At 37.3% G+C, this 15,987-nt stretch overlaps 1 protein-coding gene across 12 annotated transcripts in view; it reads right to left on the bottom strand.

Annotated features, from left to right (window-relative positions):
- The window catches only part of rbm47 (RNA binding motif protein 47), a 73,893-nt gene that overhangs the window by 53,135 nt on the left and 4,771 nt on the right, over positions 1–15,987 (bottom strand). The window lies entirely within an intron of this gene.

Genomic DNA, 15,987 nt, shown 5'->3' with positions numbered 1-15,987 from the left:
ACACATTTTGATAACAGTTGTACCATTCAGATGTGTTGTATTAGGATTGAATTAAGTTTTTCTTAAAAACAAAAATTGCACTATACAGTGGAAGAAAAAAAAAATCTCTATATACACTGTGTGTATTTGTGAGTTTTTTTTTTAAATTGCTGCCACTAAATGTCATTGCATTTTTTTCAATTGTACTTTTGTTACAATGCACTTTTCCACTTCGTTGCATTATTATTATTATTATTATAACTTAGTTTTTAAAGCACTATTATGTTGTGGGTTTTTTTTGCCACTTTTTTTTTTCCACTTCATTGCATTATTATTATTATTATAACTTATTTTTTAAAGCACTATTATGTTGTGTTTTTTTTTGCCACTTTTTTTCCACTTCATTGCATTATTATTATTATTATAACTTAGTTTTTAAAGCACTATTATGTTGTGTTTTCTTTGCCTATTCATCCTGATGGTCTTTTATCACTCTTCAAAGTCTTTATTACATGTTTTACCCTGGAGTGCCATGTCTAATCTCGTTGCATACAATGTTTCACAACATTCATATCAATGACACTTAAAACAATTCTAATTATATAAATTGATGACGTATAATACTCAATTCATTCAATGTACAGCTAAATAAATGAAAAAAGTGCAATATTTATCAACATAAGAGACTCCCCTTATGTCCACTTTCAGATGAAATGAAATGAAATGATCTGCATTTATATAGCGCTTTTCAGGTCAAGACTTCCCAAAGCGCTTTTCAGTGTGCTTCACATTTCCCAATAGCGGCCGTGCAGCCATGTAAGGCGCTAACCTGCTTATTGGGGGCATTAGGGGTTCAGTGTCTTGCCCATGCTCTTCGACATGTAACACGGAGGAGCCGGGATTCGAACTGCGATCTCTTGATCCCAAGACAAGCACTCTACCTCCTGAGCCACTGCCAAGCATTGATTGTCCAGGACAATCACTCATGACAATAAAGCCATATTCTATTCTATTCTATTCTATTCTATTCTATTCTGTTCTATTCTATTCTATAAGCAGAACATAATTTTGGGGATTACGTGTTAATTTGGGTTCCAAAATGCTTTTAACAAAAGGATATATTTGCAATAGAGACTAAATACATGTCATTATGAACTTTTCTTTTTATTTTTTCATTCACTCACAGGAATGACTTTAAACACTACCTGAAACAATCCAAAAAAACCAACACTGTTATCACATGGGGTGCAATTGCCATTGTAGGAGTAATACATTAACCACCACCTCTGTTAATGAAGGACAAGGCATCACTGATTCTTCCATTTTGTAGGCTAACATGGGGGGCAAAGTTTCTTAACCCAAAAAAATCCGGTCCCATCAACACAGTCACGTCAGAACTCTGGAGCAAAGGCCAAGCAAACTGTCAGAGTCGTTTAGGGCAAGCCAAATAGCACAGCTACTGTATTGTGTACAGAACAGTCTTAGGAATAACACTGTTATTTATAATGCCATTTTTTGTTAACAGGGAAAGACCTTAAAGAGTAAAATGCCATTTCAACCGCCAGATAGAAAGCTAAAAACAAGGCTAGCTGAATTCCTAGAAAGGAGGCCAAGATTTAGCCTGATAACTAGCAAAAAAGGTCAAATGTTAGGTAGATATTATGCAAAAAAGAATGTAAGTTAGCCAGATAGCTTGCTAAATGGTAAATGGTAAATGGTCTGCATTTATATAGCGATTTTCAGGTCAAGACCTCCCAAAGCGCTTTACAATCTGCTTCACACTTACCCATTCATACACACACCATAAATAAAAAGGTAGGAAAACAAGTTAAAAGATGAACCCCTTTTAGTCATTTGCTTATAAAACCTAGAATTTGGAATTTAGTTTATTGTTTTGCCTGTAAAAAACAACAAAATAAGCAAAATTATTTAGACCCAATAATACATATTCCCACTTTTTTCAAAAAGACGTATCTCCATTTCTGGGCATTTTTAAAAAATATATATTTTTAAAAGAATGGAGAGAAGTATATGTAGAATACCAGCGGAAATATTTAAGTTTGCATTGAACTGGACAAAGTCTACACGAATTATTACATTTTTCAATTTTTGTTTTTTTGTCAGGGCCTGGTGTCTCTGTCAATTAGAGGGCCCCTAATCAGTTTGTAATTGGGACAGGTGTTTCCAATCACCCAGCGCCTGTTTGTAATTAATCTCACCCTCCATAGACATTTTAGACAGCACTCAGTGTTGGGTGATTTTCATTTGTCACTTTCATCTCCATCATTGCCATTTTAACGTTGCATCCTGATTTGTGAGTTTTGTTTTTTGTTTCTGACAGTTTTTTTTTTTACCATTTGTTTGTTACTTTGTTCATGTCATATTTTTGAGCACCTTACCTTGGTTCCTGCCTCCCTGCTTGAATCGAGTTGGGAATCAAAACCAATTGCAATCTGTATCATTTAGAATGCAAAGTATTGATTTTAATTAGAAATGAAAGCCCTCATTGAATCAAATTGTGAATCAAAACCAAATCAATTAATGAAATTTCTATCAAAACTATATAAAAATAATATGGTGAATCAAAACTAAATCAATTCAGGATTTATTTAATCAAAACACAGCCCTATTTTTCATATTAATCAACATTGTTCAATGTGAGTAAATCAAATTAAAAAGCATAAATAAAATAAAATATGGTAATTCAAAACTAAATCAATTCAGGAGTTTTTTAGAAATCAAAACCCAGCCCTAATTTTCATAATAATCAAAATTGTTTCATCTGAATAAATCAAATTAACTGAAAAAAATATATATTGTGAACTAGATCAGTTCAGGATTTTTTATTTTTTTCATCAAAACCAAGCACTAATTTTCATAATAATCAACATTGTTCAATTTGAATGAATCAAATGTAACTATAAATAAAATAAGATATTGTGAATTAAAACTTAATCAATTCAGGATTTCTTTAATGAAAACACAGCCCTAAATTTCATAATAATCAACAATTTACAAAAAAACACAATTGCTACATACAAGGACGTATATGCTAGTGCAGAGAGATTATAAAACAGAAAAAGAAATCTGCTCATGACAAAAAAGCAATAGTCAGTAAACACTTCCCAAAAGGGAAACGAGTTTAGTTGTAGCACTTCCTCATTCAAATGTTTCACCTCAAATCCTGAAACAGGAGTCAGCCAATCACCACGTCCTGTTTATCGTTGAGATAAAAAGACTCAGCAGAATCAAAGAGCTTTTCTGCACATTTTTTCTCTTCACTAAAATCGTGTGACACTTGGCAAACCAATATCACCGCCATGGTTAAAGACGAGAAGGAAGAAGAATGTCAAATAAATGCATGTGACTTGTCTGACAACCAATAGGGTGGGACAAGGTAGATTTTAGGTTCAAAGCTTTGGGGGTGATGAGTGAGTGACAGTGTCTGGCAGGTTTAAAAATAATCACTCAAAGGGACATTGTGTAATATTAAATGCCTCCTAGAGGTACAAGAACATTTCACTCAGTAAGAAAAAAACATTGATTTGAATAATAAGCAAAAAATACATGAACTATAAAACCAAGACCATTACATTAGAAACAATGTTAGAGCTTTTTTCCATCTTCGCAAGAATTAAAACAGTCGCCCTATGCTGTCCCAGTCTGATGCTGAGATTTTAATTCATGCGTTTGTTACCTCCTGTCTCCATTACTGCAATGTACTACTGTACTCTCCGGTTTCCTGAAGTCTAGCATAAAAAAAACTCCAGATGGTACAAAATGCTGCAGCGATGCTTTTAACTAGGACAAGAAAATTTGGTCACATTACCCCAATTTTGGCTGACCTGCACTGGCTCCGTGTCAGTTTAGAATGTGATTTTAAGGTTTTGTTGGTATTATACAAAATCATGCATGGACTTGCTTCCTCATATTTTTCCCCTTAAGTTCCTGGTCGGAGCCTTCGTTCGAAAATGCTGGTCTACTCGTGATCCCAAGCGCCAAGAAGAAATCTGCAGTTTCGAGAACGTTCTCCATTTGGGCACCGGTACTGTGGAATGCTTCGCCTCTAAGATTGGATATGCAACCTCAGTAAAACTGTTTAAATCTAGGCTTAAAATATACTAATATTTTATAGTTTATGAATTGTGTTGACCTCAGGAAGCTGTCATTCTGTTATTGCCTATATTTAATGTTGATGATGTCTGTGTATTATCTTTTGATGTCCGTGAAACATCCATTGCAGCCTGGTCATCCTCAAAGGGGGAGTTTACCTCATGTGCGACCCCCTTCTCCAGGTTTCCTCATTTCCTCATGCGAAGGTTTTTAAGTTTTTCATTGCCCTCATGTACTGTAGGATTTAGATCGGGGGATGATGTGATAATAGTCTGTAGTCAACAAATAAACATGAAGTGACTTGATCAATGTTATTTTTAAATATTATATTCATAGGTGGAGAGAATTGTATTTCTTTTACACTGCTGAACACTTACTTAGTAGTCACTCCCATATTTGTCCAGCATTTTGCTGCAACGATGTGCTCTTTGGCACTGGTTTTAGTTTGCATTCCTAATACAGTACACATACACATACAGATAACAAAGTCATGGTATTGGGTGCTAAAATAGTTGTTCAACATAACATCTGTATAAAATACTCTCATCGTAATATGCTGGAGCATCCACAGACTCCACCACTATGCCACAAGTGACACTTGCCGAGCAGAAGAGGAGCGGGTGTGGGGCTAGAGCAGTGCTAGGAATCAAATGGACTCAACCATTTCTGTCGCTGCGTTTTTCACATGTTTTTTTAATTTAAAAAAAGAAGAAGCGTTTTTCACCATATTTAAGGCTATCCTGATCTTTATCAAGGAAAAGATAATTTTAAAATAGCCAACAGACTGGTTACAGAACACAGCAAAAGCCAAATTGACTTGACAATGGTGGTTATGAGGCGTATTCTTAACTCAAACACGAAATAGAGGCGCTGATATTTGCACAACATTTGTCAGATTGTATAACGTGGAGACGGCAGTTTGAGTGGATGGCGCTTGTGGAAAGCTGCACAGATAAGACACGTTATTATTACCAGTTTTAGTGAAAATATAGCATTGCATTTTGCTGCATATGCTAACGCTATAGGAAATAATTAATACGAAACTATGAAATATGTACAGAATTTCCAAAACGTTTGCCATTTATCGTTTCGATAAGCATATGACCACTCAAATTATATGTACTGGGTCATTACTGTTATTTGGTGCCATTTGAGTCCCATGACATAAAATGGTATATTTTGTTTAAAAATGGGATCGTACTAATATACTAATTTTTAAAATATTTTCTTGTATGCTTAACTGACCTCTACCACAGGAAACACTGATATGTATGCAATATATATTTTGATTTCAGAAAAAGGACTCTAATTGTACTACAAGTACACTAAAATGCTATGTCCCAGTCATGTTAAATTGATTTATGTTGCGAATATAAGTGAGAAAAACCTACGAATTCATGGTTTTTCATCATTTCTGTATTGCCTCAATTATAATATTCCCCACCTAATGTCACTTTCAGTTATTAGTGCATTTTTATGTTTAAAAGACATATTGTGTCCCAGTGTGAACAACCCCCCCGTTACACTGATAAGAGTTCTACAAAAAGATTTGCTGACTATCATTTAAGTCACATGATTCTCTGATGTAACACATTTTTTTAGGTAAAACATCCATGGAGATCAACACTCTCTAATTAACCTTTTTTCAATGTTTTTTAAAGTTTACTGATGAAGACAAGCATAACACGACCACCTCGTTACGCGTATTCATGGTGGGAACCAGTATTTTTTTGTAATTTTGATAATATGGGTAATATACATGTCAAAAACCATTCACAGTAATCATTGTGTACTAGCTTCTATTTTTATCACATTAGTAGTAATGGCTAACTTAAGCATAAACTTTCCAAACCGTATCTACCCTGCTACTACTGTACAGGGGACACATTTGGCTGTTGTGATGTGTGAAGTAGTTGGTTAAAAAATGTTACAGAATGATATCCTGAGCTGGACCAATATATTTATTTATATTACAGTTTCAAAGTCCGTCTTTTAGATGAAATGTTGAAAACATTAAATATTTTACATTTTTTGAGTGAAGGTTATCATGCTGAAATGGCACCCAATAGTGAGTACAGACGCTCCCTTACTTACGACCATTCGAGTTACGAACAACAGTACACTTAAACTTTTTTTTTCGGGATGTCGAAAAAAATCCGGACATTACTGTAAATTATAATTTGTATTGTGTGTACCTTTATTCGAGTAGATTACAATGCTGTAGTGCTTCAATCTGTCGCGTGGCGCTGTGAGAGGTCACCCAGCATCCACCCCGAAGAAGAAATCCGGCTTCTACATCCTGGTTTGTGTGTATACACACTGCACTGTATCTCTAGCACCCTAAGAACTTTGACGTTTTAATTCTTTAATATCTCGTGCGTCCATCCGATATGGTTGGTGTAAGGCTTAAAGAAGAGGCAAGCCATTTCTTTTGAAATGAAAGTGGAATATAAAAGCTTGATGCTGAGAAAATGGTTGGATCACTTTTTTCTGTCCATTTTTACCACGGAGGAGGAAGTCGCCTAACTCTTCCAAAAGTAAGTTGAACTTAACTTTATTTGTCTTTATCTTTATTTTCAAGTCTAGTCATGTTTATTTGTACAGCCCTTAATCATAAGGAGTCTCATAGGGCTTCACAGTCCACAAAATATCAACAAAGAATGTGTAGCTTTGTTTTTCAGCACTATGCTTTATCATTCAGCCTGCTTTGAAACTTTATGGAGAATATTATTTTATTACGCGTTGATTTTTCAGTTTCAAAACAATACAGGTTACTTATACAAACCTTAAACATACATTCAATTCAAAATATAGCACTGGAGCACTTACAAACAAATTTAACTCGTTTGTAAGTAGGACAGCATCTGTATGACCCTAATATGGTGTTTCACAAGGAATCTGTTTGATGCCACAAAGCACTGTGGGACTTGTATTACAGACAAATGATACGCACAAACTCCAGCTCAATTGTTAAAGAACCCTCGTGTGTATTGGTTGATTTCTTCACAATATTTCTGTATAATTTTCTGCCGCATGAAGTAAATGCTACAGTGCGTATATAGAACAGTGATATCCATCTATATGTAGTGTAAGTTTATGCTTCTGGCAAGCCAACCTGAAAACACACAGGACGCAGCAATGAGGCACACTTTTGGAGTGAGAAGCAAATGAGTACTTTGTTGATTTTGGTGACTAACTCTCTCTCTCTCTCTCTCTCTTCTCTCTCTCTCTCTCTCTCTCTCTCTTTCTCTCTCTCTCTTTCTCTCTCTCCCTCTATCTCTTTCTCGCTATTTCTCCTTTTCTTTCTTTCTCCCTTTCTCTCTTTCTCACACTTAATTTTTTCTATCTTTATCTCTTTGTCTCTTTCTTCTCTTTTTTATCTTCTCTCTTTATCTCTCTACATTTGTCTATTTTTTCTAACTTTTTTCTCTCTTTATTCCTTTTTCTCTTTCTTTGTCCATCTCTTTTTTTCTCTCTATTCCCCTTTTCTCTTTTTCAGTTTTTTTCTCCCTTTCTTGCTATTGTGCTTCTCTCTATGTCTCTCTCTTCCCCCTTTTTCTTTCTCTCTACCTCTCTCTATCTTTCTCTGTCTTCTTTGTTCTCTCTCTCTAATGCTTTCCCTTAAATATCCATTACTTCTCTCTTTTTCTCCCCCTATCTCTATCTTTCTCTTTAATCTACCAATTTGTATGTAAGATATTTTGTAGTATGTGGCCCCTGAGTTACAGTCTCTAAGATGCCTGTCTGCTATTGGTTTGTGTCAGTGGATCATGAAAATGTCCATGTCATTGGCTGAAACAACAAATAATTAGTCAGATTACCCTGTTACCGGAAAAAATAACGCTGTTACATAATTAGTGAAAAGAAAAAAAGTTTCCCTCTCATGTTTGCAAAAAATATATTTACCGACACATCTGACCTAATTACCTTCTTCCTCCTTTTATTTATTTCCTCGGGAAATAAATTTGAATTTGCTGTTCATGCAACGTCGTTTTTCATTCATTCCTGAGAAGGAACGCCATGGGACGAGACATAAGCCGGCCACTAATCTTGAACGTTCAAAGTTTTTTGTTTGTTCGAGAGACAATTTGTTCTTTTCAACTGCGGTCGCACCCACAAACACATACTTGGGCCAAGAGAAAATAAGCCGGTTAGATCGCGGCATTAAAAGCTCCTAAATACAGATTCCTAAACACACAATGACTAAGCTGCTGAGCACTGTCACGAAACAGGGATTTCATGACAAGGAACAAAAGAAAAAACAAACAAAAAAATGAAACAAAACACTTCCACCTGCTCTCCATCTTGTGAGGGATGGACTGAAACTGTTCAGATAAAGGCGAAACTTGGGTCAAGCCGGGGGATGGGCAAGTCGCGGACCAGGAGACTCTTTACCGCTGCCGAGCAGCTCCCGGGCGCTTTTCCCAAAAAGATTACACATTGAAAAGTATTCGACAGAAATGTATTTTTTAATATGGTTTCTGTAGGACAGGAGTGTCAAACTCGTCTGAGCTTGGGGGCCATGTGGTAGAAAAAAACTGCCCCACAGGCCGGACTAGTAGATTGGAGTGAGAGAGAGAACAAGACAGGGAGAGAGAGGGAGAGAGAGAGAGGGAGTGAGAGAGAGAGAGAGGGGGGGGGAAGAAAATAAGAGAGGGACATAGAAAAGAGAGTAACAATAGAGAGAGGGAGAGAGAAGGTGGAAAAGAGAGCAAAAGAAAGGAGAGAGAAAAAGTATGTCAGCGTGAAAAAGAGAAAAGAAGAGACACAGAAAATGAGAAAGATAGAGGGAGAAAGAGAGAAAAGGAGAGACTGAGCAATAGAGAAAGAGAGCAAAGGAGAAAAGAGATAGATAGTGAAAAAGAGAGAATAAATTAAAAGAGTAGAGAAAAAGAGACAAAAAGAGAGAAGAATGAGATGGTGAAAATTGAAAGAGAGAACGAGAGAAAATGAGAGACAGGGAGATAGAGAAAAATAAAGAAAGAGAGAAGACAGGGATGAGATAGAGAGAGAAAGACAGAAAAAAGGAAAGAGGGAAGTAGAGACAGAGAGGCAGAGAGAGAGAGAGAGAGAGAGAGAGAGAAGGGGGAGGATAAAGGTGAAAAAGAGAGAGAAAGGGAAATTAAGAAGAGAGATAGAGATAGAACTTTCAGCTCATACAAGGAGAAAACTGATCAGAGATGCAGCCAAGAGGCTCATGATCACTCTGGATGGACTGCAGAGGTCAACAGCTGAGGTGGGAGAATCTGTCCATAGGACACCAATCAATCGTATACTGCTCAAATCTGGCCTTTATGGAAGTGTGGCAAGAAGGAAGCCATTTCTTAAAGATATACATAAAAAGTGTCGTTTAAAGTTTGCCACAAGTCACCTGGGAGACACACCAAACATGTGGAAGAAGGTGCTCTGGTCAGATGAGACCAAAATCGAACTTTTTGGCAACAATGCAATGTTTGGCGTAAAAGCAGCGCAGCTCATCACCCTCAACACACCATCCCCACAGTTAAACATGGTGGTGGCAGCATCATGGTTTGGGCCTGCTTTTCTTCAGCAGGGACAGTTAAGATGGTTAAAATTGATGGGAAGATGGATGGAGCCAAATACCTCACCATTCTGGGAGAAAACCTGGTGGAGTCCGCAAAAGACCTGAGACTGGTACGGAGATTTGTCTTCCAACAAGACAATGATCCAAAACATAAAGCAAAGGCTACAATGGAATGGTTTACCAAAGAAACATATCAAGGTGTTAGAATGGCCAAGTCAAAGTCCAGACCTCAATCCAATTGAGAATCTGTGGAAAGAACTGAAAACTGCTGTTCACAAACGCTTTCCATCCAACCTTACCGAATTTGTGCTGTTTTGCAAGGAGGAATGGGCAAAAATATCAGTTTCTCGATGTGCAAAACTGATAGAGACATACCCCAAGCAACTTGCAGCTGTAATCACAGCAAAAGTGACGCTACAAAGTATTAACTCAATGGGGCTGAATAATTTTGCACACCCACTTTTTGTTTTTTATATATTAAAAAAGTTTAAAATATCCAATAAAGTGTGTTCAACTTCATGACTGTGTCCCACCTATTGTTGATTCTTCACAAGAAAATACAGTTTTATATCTTGATGTTTGAAGTCTGAAATGTGGCAAAAGGTCACAAAGTTCAAGGGGGCCGAATAGTTTTGTAAGCCACTGTATACAGTTTTTACAAAGCGTGAATTCACTTGATGGTTATGGAATGGATTAACTGCAAAATCGAGGAATACTCTACCAGCATGGATACATAATATCTTGACAATCAAACATTCCCAAAAACACCTGCAATTCAGACAACTCCCCCATTGTGTTTGATAACAGGTATGCGGCAAAGAGATCGGGTAATAAGGTTCAACCGAGCTAATATGTCTTCTTTTGATGTAAAACTGCTCCAAAATTCCAAAGTAGAAAGCAGACTAAAGAAAAGAGGAGGGTTCAGCTGTATCACTACATGGTAGGTGGGCCTTCATGCCGGGGTCAAAGGTGGGATAAGAGAAAGACGGGGTCACGCAGGGAGAAGGGCTGTTGTTGCAGCCTTCGCAATGGGTGAGTGTCACCTGTCCACACACTAGCCTACTGCGTCACATAGGATTACACGATAATGAGTCAGCAGAATCTCACAGGATGGAAACGTGACAAACTACAAAACAAAATACTGAAATAGAGGGGTCAGTTCATATGCACATATTTGGTTGAGTGTCACCAGAAGTGTTGGGGATAACGCTGTTATGAATAACGGTGTTACATAGCTGCGTTATATTATCACTAATCTACCTTATTATTCATTCCGCCATTACAATGCCGTTGCCGTTACTGACGGCAAAAAGGAGTGCATTACGTAGGTTTTTGTGCGTGTTTACGTACGTTTTTGTGTCTTTTTACGTACATTTTTGTGCATTTTTGGTATGTATTTACTTAAGTTTTATTTGTTCAAGTACATTTTGTGTGTTGACATTCTGTTTTTGTGTGTGTTTACATACATTTTTGCCCGTTTTTTGTGGGTTTCTGTGCGTTTTTACATTTTCATGTACGTTTTTATGTACGTGTTTTTGTGCGTGCTTGCTTAACATTTTTGTTCATGTTTATGAAAAATACAGTACATATGCAGGCATCTGCACACTATATTTCTTTATTTTTGTTTTCAAATAGATAAGTCTCATCAAATTGGTTTTGAAACGCTCACAATTAAAGTAAAATCCATTGGGACTTGTCTCTCTCTTTTTCTCCTCTTATTCTTTTTCTCTTTCTCTCTTGATTGCTCTCCCTTTCATGTGTTTTGTTTGGGTGTGTTTACGCATGTTTTCTTGCATGTCTGCGTACGTTTTTTTGTGTGTATTTACGTACGTTTTTGGCTGTTTATGCAAATGTTTTAGTGCATGTTACCGTATGGTTTTTCTGTGTGTTTACTTTTTTCTTTGTATGTGTTTGCGTACGTCTTTGTGCGTTTTTGTGTATGTTTATGTACTTACTGATAGCTATTTTATTATATTGTTTACTGTTTTTTTTTTTTTTTGCACTTCAAGTGTAGGATAAATCTGCTCCTGATCGCTGCGTCGGCTCCCTGCACATTTCAGGATTGTTTTGAAAGTGCCTTTACTATCCATCCATCTTCTGGAATGCTCATCCTTACTAGGGTCGCAGGGGTGCAAGACCCTGATCTGATTATTGTGCGTCTTTACATGATTTTACATGATCATTAATGTTCCATCTCCAATTGGTTAATTTCTTGCATGCAAGCTTCCCCATTTCCCCTGTAACAAAATAGTCAATCAGAGTTTAATTTTAGAACTCCACTTTAGTTGTTTTTTTCATCAAAATTTAAATTGTGACATTTCTTATCCTGTTTATTTATTCTAAACGCTTAATTCAAGACACTTTTAATGCTTTTTACATGAGAGCCTAAGGAGAAAATGAATTTTAAACTCGATTTCTTGCAGCTACATCACTATTTAATACCTGCTGAACATTTGAGGAGCAACTGAGGGAGGCCCATCGAGGGGAAAGAATGGCGCCATTGTGCTTTTCAGTTATGTGTGTATATGTCACAGAGTGAGCGGCAAATATATGCCATTCGTTCTCCATGCAGTTACTTCATACAAAAAATAATAGCAGATACAAGTTCCTTCCTTGCAGTAGAAATCTTTTTTGCGGCGGTTTTTGTGGATTAGGCTTATGAAACACACACAAATGCACAGAAACACACACAGAGAACGTGTTCCATTTCCCCATTATGAACATGAGATGGTCATGTGACAGTCATGTGACATCTTGCCGCTGTGTTGTTTCACTCTGCCACGGGTGTCAAACTCATTTTAGCTGGGGCCACATGCTGGAATTTTTTTTTACAGGGGCCAGACTAGTAGCATAGAAAGAAAGAAAGAAAGAAAGAAAGAAAGAAAGAAAGAAAGAAAGAAAGAAAGAAAGAAAGAAAGAAAGAAAGAAAGAAAGAAAGAAAGAGTGAGAAAGACAAAAAAGATGGAAGTGAAGAGAGAGAAAGAAAAAAAGAAAGGGAGAAAGAAAAAAGGGAGAAAGACAAAAAGAAATAGAGAGAGTGCAATAGAGAGGGTCAAGTAGAGATAGAGCACATTAGAGAGAGAAAGTGAGAAAAAAGGAGAGAGCAAGAGAAAGAGAAGAGAGAAAAAAGAGACAGAAGAAGAAACATAGAAAGAAACAAAAAAAGAAAGAGAGCCAGAAAGAGAAAGACAAAGGGAGAGAGATAAAGAGGGAAAGGGAGAAAAAGAAAAAGAGAAGAAAAAGAGAGAGACAGGAACCAATGGATTTTTCTTTTATCGGGAGCCTTCGCTATATATTATTTTAGATTACATTGGTGTCCAAGCATAGGTTTCTAACCCCGCACTTTACGGCAATTTAACTTTGCAATTCATGTGCTATGTTCTATCGCTTAATTTCCTGAAACTTAAGACGGCTGCAAAGCTATTTCTGATGCTGGTTAAAGAAAAAAAATATGGATGTCCTTGTGCCTTTCTGCAAGATAAGATATGTTTTTGTTCCTGTAAAAGATAATCTGTCATCAGGTCCAACTGGTACTTAGGGACTAGAAATGATACGAAGGAGTAATCAGACCATGAGGAAAAAAAAATATATATATATAGGGGTACCCATATGTATATATATATATATATATATATATATATATATATATATATATATATATATATATATATATATATATATATATAACCATAATCAAACATTGAAAAAAGGTTGATTAAAGAGAAGTACTTACTCTTCTTCTCATTGAATATTTTCCCTCCAAAAATATTGTTACATCAAAGCTTCATGTGACTAAAATGATAGCCAGCAGATACCAGCTCAGTAGCCTAGATGGTAAGGCGCCCGCTTTGAGACTGGGAGGTCGGTGGTTCGCGCCCCGGCCGAGTCATTCCTAAGACTTAAAAAGTGGTCGGCAGCGCCCTCTGTTGGCTGCGGCTGCATCGGCTCGCTACAACGGGTCAGGTGCAATCGACATTTCGTTCTGTGTACGTTGTTACACAGAATGACAATACAAGGAAATTATTATTATTATATTATTATGTTTTCTATCGAAACACTTATCAGAGTAACAAGGGGGGGACACTACACTGGGACAAAAATTATTTCAGAGATTTTAAACGTGAAAATTGACATTATTTGAGGAACATAACCATATGGCAATAAATGAAATGAAATAAGTGATGAAAACCAATTAATAAATTAGATTTTTCTTACTTATTTTTGTAACAGAAGTCAATCAAACATGACTGGGGACATGTACTACAATCAGCGTAATTTATTCAAAACTAATTTATCTTTATCTTTTATACATATCAGTGTGTCCTATGGTAGAGGGCAATTAAGCATACAAGAAAATATTTTTAAAATGAGTATAAGCCCATTTTACACTAAATATGGCACCAAATAACAGGAATGAACCATCAAGTCTCTCCAACATTTCTGTTGTAAACATTATTTTTGTTTACACACACATTAGAGCAATTGGATTTTGCATGTGTTATGAAATACGTTTCCGAAGAATAGCATTTACATTAAAAATCAGTTATCGGTATCGTTCTCCAAATGCAATAGAGTGCTGATTATTTTGTATTAAAATAAAAATCACTTTCATGATAGAATGACGCAATTAATGAATTTTCCAATCCCGTTTTATCACCTTCCCCGCCCAACGTCCTTGTGACCCGGGCATGACAAACAGTCCCAATCTGCTTTGTACATCAACAAGATCACCAAGGCCGAAGCGGCGCCCTGCTTAACCAGTTTTGTAAAAACACAATGTGCAAGATGACTAGACAAGACATTACTGCAAATGGCACGTACACACAAAGAAACGCTCGCTGTCCTATGACCTTGTCATGAAGGTCAACGCCCTCAGTGCAAACCAGCTGAGGAAACATAGAACATACAGGAAACATACCGAGAGTAATCAACACAGCCCTGAAGATCACCGGCCGCTATCTGCCCAGCCTAGAGGACATCGCCATCTTGTGATACAATAAAAGAGCCGTCAAAATTATAAGAAACTTTTCTGCTTGCCCTTTAGTAAGTGCTAGAGGTCCCTTAAAACAAGGACGAATGGGCTCAGAGACAGTTCCTTCTCCATGCCATCACCGCCCTAAACAAGTGCACAAAACTGTGACAATATATGTGACCTGATCTGCCAAAATGAGTCACAGTGAGGCAAATAACAAATTTGGGCTTTTGGTATCAATGGAAAGTATAAGTATAAAATGATATAGTCAAAGCTTTTTGATGAACTATTTTGAATTAAAGGCCATTTGAATTACGGCCGGGCAGCACGTGCTTGCGTGGGTTTCCTCCGGGCACTCTGGTTTCCTCCCCCGTTCCAAAAACATGCATTTCAGGTGAATTGGCCGGAATGAGCGAATGAGTTGTCTGTCCCTGTGTGCCCTGCGATTGGCTGGCAACCAGTTCAGGGTGTCCCCTGCCCACTGCCTAGAGATGGCTGGGATGGGCTCCAGCCCCCCCGCGACCCTAATGAGGATAAGCGGTGTACCTGATGAGATGAGATGAATTACGGTCTATATATATGTAAATGAAGCCCATTCCAGCTATATTCGGGCAGTGCGCAGGGGACTGACAATATCTGTGTATTATTTGCCCTCATGTTGGTTTTAGATCATGTGATGGTGTCATAATAGTTCGTGGTTTGCAATAATCTGTGGTCTGTGCAGCCCTTTGAGACTCTTTGTGATTAAGGGCTATACAAATAAACATGACTTGACCTGACTTGACACCCCGAACTGGTTGCCAGCCAGTCGCAGGGCACACACAACCATCCAGAGACAGACAACCATCCACTCACTCATTCACACCTAGGGACAATTTGGACGGCCAATTCACCTGAAAAGCACGTTTTTGGAATGCGGGAGGAAACCGGAGTGCCTGGAGGAAACCCACGCAAGCACGGTGAGAACATGCAAACTCCACACAGGAGGTTCAATCTCATGACCTCAGAACTGTGCCGCACACGCGCTAACCACTCCTCTGCCGTGCCGCCCTTATATATATATATATATATATATATATATATATAGATATATATATATATATATATATATATATATATGTCTGTCTGTGTTTGTTTGTGTGTCTCTCCCCTCCAAGAAAATGGGGGAGGAGTTTAAGATACGATCACCACCTTTCATGGGCAGTCAGGTAAGTCACCCTGGTTGTGAAAAATGCCGAAAAAGACAGACACAGATCATTTGTTTTTGTTGACTCTGTATTTTTTCCCAGAAGCCCATTCTACTCTCTCAGGCTAGAGTGACATTCAATTTGAACACAATGACTTGCAGACAGTTAGAACAGTTGATCTATAAGTGAAA

Source organism: Urocampus carinirostris, chromosome 8, assembly GCF_059441175.1.
Source record: "Urocampus carinirostris isolate Australia breed hairy pipefish chromosome 8, RoL_Ucar_1.0, whole genome shotgun sequence".
NCBI classification, from domain to species: domain Eukaryota; kingdom Metazoa; phylum Chordata; class Actinopteri; order Syngnathiformes; family Syngnathidae; genus Urocampus; species Urocampus carinirostris.
Note: the sequence above shows the minus strand (reverse complement) of the source record. Positions and strands in the feature narration are given on the sequence as shown.